We start from the raw sequence: 3,634 nt of genomic DNA, 5'->3' as shown, positions 1-3,634 counted from the left end.
CCCTCAACCTTTCACTGCTGGTGCCGCCCCAGCGCCCGTCCAACTCCCTCCATTGACGGATCCAACTCGCCCCTCCCCCATAGAGCACCTCTCGGTGAATCCCATGCGCGGCTCCCCAACGGCCCCTTCCTTCTCGGCAAATCCAGGCGCGCCTCCCAACAGCTCCAGGCGCCTCGCGCGGTTACTGGCGTGGATCCGGGCACACCGCCACCAGGAGCCCCGTGCGGCTGCCGGCGTGGATCCGGCGGCGCCACCCCAAGACGCCTCGTGAAGCTGCTGGTGTGGATCCAGACGTGCCGCCCGCAGATGCCCCGCGCTGCTACTGGCGTGGGTCCTTCCCTGCCACCCCATCGTGGCCTCCCTGCATCCCCTCCCCACCAGCGAGGTGCTCTATTGAGGGGCGCCAAAAGTCAGGCCCTGCTCCGAAAGGAGGCATTGCAGGAGCTGCGCGCTGCCTCCCCGTGTGGCTTTCCGAGCCATTGATCCTCTGCACCGACGTGATTCACCCCCCACACCAACACCCCCCCTGTGAGAGCAGCTCCTCTGACTGGGCTCCTGGCGCGCGGTTCAGGCAGTGTGGATGTTCAGTACGCCGAGGCTACCGTAGTAGAGGCACGACGTGATTGGCCACCACCTCGCCACGAAGACGAACCTGCCTGGACCCGTGCCGCCGCGGCCGGGCCAGCTCCCACATCACACCTCCTCCCCATCCTAGACTTGATGGCTGATGGGTCGCTGATGCCTCAAGTGGCTCCTGGGCGAGAGGGATCTCTGCAGTCCGCGCTAGCATGCAGTTTGGTTGACCATGGATTGCATTTCCCTTTGACGACTAGGAGGGTCACCTCTCGCTATAGTGCAGCTCAGCCAGCTCTCTGTTGCAGCTCCTCCGGCCAGGTGTTCGCGGTTCTGTTTGAAAGTGTTTCGCATAGTTTTCGATTCAGGGCTTCTTTTGTGCAGTTCATTGCTTTTTCTTTGAAAATTTTGTGTATGATCCAGGACTCCACCTCCGCCTTCAGTCCAGAATTGCAGCACAGTGTATTTGACAAAGGAGTTCACTTTGCAGAAAAAATAGTACATGGGAGTTCACTTCTATGTTATTTTGGGGGGAATTGTTTTTTTGCAAAATTGTAAGGACAATGGTGTATAATTTCTTAAAATAGATGCAGCTCACTAAGAACATCTTTGCGGTGCACTTTCTACTATCTTGCAGGTTATTTGTTCTCTATGGCGGTACGTGTTGTGCACTGCACCCATGCGTATCGAGGAGCTGTAGTTTGGTTTCCAGTCTAGCGAGGTGCAGTGGCGGTAGTAGCTACGGGAGCATAGCAGCAGGCGGCGGTGTGCAAAGAAGGTCGTTTGATCCGTTGCTCGTGGCCTTCGATTGCTCCACTGCTAGCTGCTGTCTCCACCGCTTCTGCTCCTGACTGCAGGTTTGCCTCCATCCCATGACAAGTGTTAGTTTTTTTCTCTTTGAACCGATTCCTTACCGCCGGAGACTTTTGAAGCAACTACTGTTGTCCCACGAAGTCATGCCGCATCTGTTCTTCATCCTTAGGGTCAAATCGGGAAGACGAGGACACCCACTGCTCTAGCACCCACAAGCTCCTGTGCAGTTTGTGAAGTGCGCCAATGAAATTCAGAGTCTTGTTGTGTGGTGCGGATCATGTGTGTGTGCAGTCTGGGCATGGACGATATCGAGTATGCATACATGGTTTGGGAGCAAAAACATCGGCGTGGAGTTCAGTGTTTTTTGCTATGGTTCGCTACTCTCATTAGTACACTTTAGACTCACTTTTTTGTTTTTTGGATGGAAATCTTCAGTGCACTGCAGTTTTCTATCCATTGTTCTTACGGTTCAGTTTGCTTTTGCAGGAGATGGGGAAACAACAAAAAAAGAGAAAAGGTGAACTCCGCCTCCCGGATGCCCCGGCTCACACTGCCACTAGACCTATTTTTACCATCAGACTCACCGGGCCATTGCCGACTCCCCAAGCAGTACACTTCCGTACTGTCAGCACCGGCTACAACAATGCTCCGATTTTTGCCGTTCACTTTTTTGTTTACATATTGAAGGACATCTGTGTTAATTGCAAAAGTTGCCCACTTTGGCAAAACAACTGGAAAAAAGAAAACTACAATGCAGTGCACTTCGAGGGACTCCATGGTCCACTTCTCATAAGAAGAAAAGATGTTTCCCGATTCATGAAGTACGCTTTGGCTCTTTTCAAATAAACAACATGCAGTTTACACTCCTCACTCGTCCAAGTAGGTTAATCAAATGGAAATTAGAAAAAACAAAAATAATAGGGTAAATAAAAAAGAAATATAATAAAGACCAAAAAAGATGAAGCTCACTAGCTCTCAGCATGCAGCTCGGATGCACTTATAAAAAAAGTTAAAAAACAACAAAAAAATGGTATGGTTCATCGTTTCACTTAGACTCGTGTTGCGTTTCACTTTTTCTCTTGGTGTGGTTCACTTGGCCTTATCTCTGTTGTCCACTCTCGTTCATAAAAAAAGAACTTATTCATAAAAATAAAATAGAAAAAGAGTACAAGAACCATGCAGCTCGCTTGCCCGTCCGATGCAGTGCGGTTTTCATTCTGAAGTAGTATGGTCGGCCGTATGATGTTGTTCATCCCGTAAATGCAAAAAAAAATTTACGAAAGTGAAAAAAGGTAATGCGGTTCACTTCTTGATAGTGTTGTGGTTTATTTACACCCGATGTGAAGTGCACTCTATTTTCTAGTCCTTGAAAAAAATTACGATGGAATAAAAGAAACCATGCAGTCTCTTACCCGTCTGATGCAGTGCGGTTTTTCATCTGATGCAGTGCAGTTTTCAGTCAGATGAAGTACCCACGTCGATTTGGGTGTCGCGAAAAACAGAGTGTCCGCATTTTGGAAAATTCAAAATTCCTCTTAAACTATAAAGAATTAGAGAGAGTGTTCTACATGAAAGAGTTGCGTCTCGTCGATATCTTTCCAACGGCGTATCGCTTGAATCATTCCGACCAGCGGTTTGCAAAAATTTCGCGAAAAACAGCCGCTGCCACTCGTCATCTGCCGCACGATTTTCAAAATTAACTTAAAACCATAAGGAATCTCAAAAATATTTCAACATATGAAAGTTGCGCCTCGTTCGTAGCTTTCCAACGGCGTATCGCACGCCTCATTTCGACAAACGGTTCAAAAACTGCAGCGAAAACAGTATCGGAAATTTGGAAAAAAAATTGAAAAACGGAATTCCGCAATTTAGTAAATTTGAAACTGCTCTTAAACCGTAACGAATTAGAGAAAAATTTATATAATAAAAAGATGCGCCTCGACGATATCTATCCAAAGGCGTATCATTTGCTTCATTCCGACGAGCGGTTTATAAAAAATGCGAAAAAACGCTCACTGTCACTCGTCATCCGCCGCACCATTTTCAAAACTGCTCTTAAACCATGAGAAATCTCGAAAAGTGTTTAACATGGCAAAGTTGCGCCTAATCCATAGCTTTCCAACGAAATATTATATGCGTCGTTCCATTACGCGGTTAAAAAACTAGAGCGAAAACAGTACCAAAAAACAACGCGTGCAGTTTTTTCGACACGAAGTTCACTCGCTTGAGTTGTGCAGCACACTTGGTT

At 47.7% G+C, this 3,634-nt stretch overlaps 1 long non-coding RNA gene across 1 annotated transcript; it reads left to right on the top strand.

Annotated features, from left to right (window-relative positions):
• Positions 1–12: 12 nt before the first annotated feature.
• On the top strand, positions 13–2,149 carry LOC119335881. The gene is made up of 3 exons (XR_005162112.1): positions 13–1,430; positions 1,556–1,758; positions 1,873–2,149. It is a non-coding gene; the product is annotated as an uncharacterized LOC119335881 (long non-coding RNA).
• The last annotated feature ends 1,485 nt before the right edge of the window (positions 2,150–3,634 follow it).

The sequence above is a fragment of the Triticum dicoccoides genome, chromosome 7B (genome assembly GCF_002162155.2).
Source record: "Triticum dicoccoides isolate Atlit2015 ecotype Zavitan chromosome 7B, WEW_v2.0, whole genome shotgun sequence".
Lineage (NCBI taxonomy): Eukaryota > Viridiplantae > Streptophyta > Magnoliopsida > Poales > Poaceae > Triticum > Triticum dicoccoides.
Note: the sequence above shows the minus strand (reverse complement) of the source record. Positions and strands in the feature narration are given on the sequence as shown.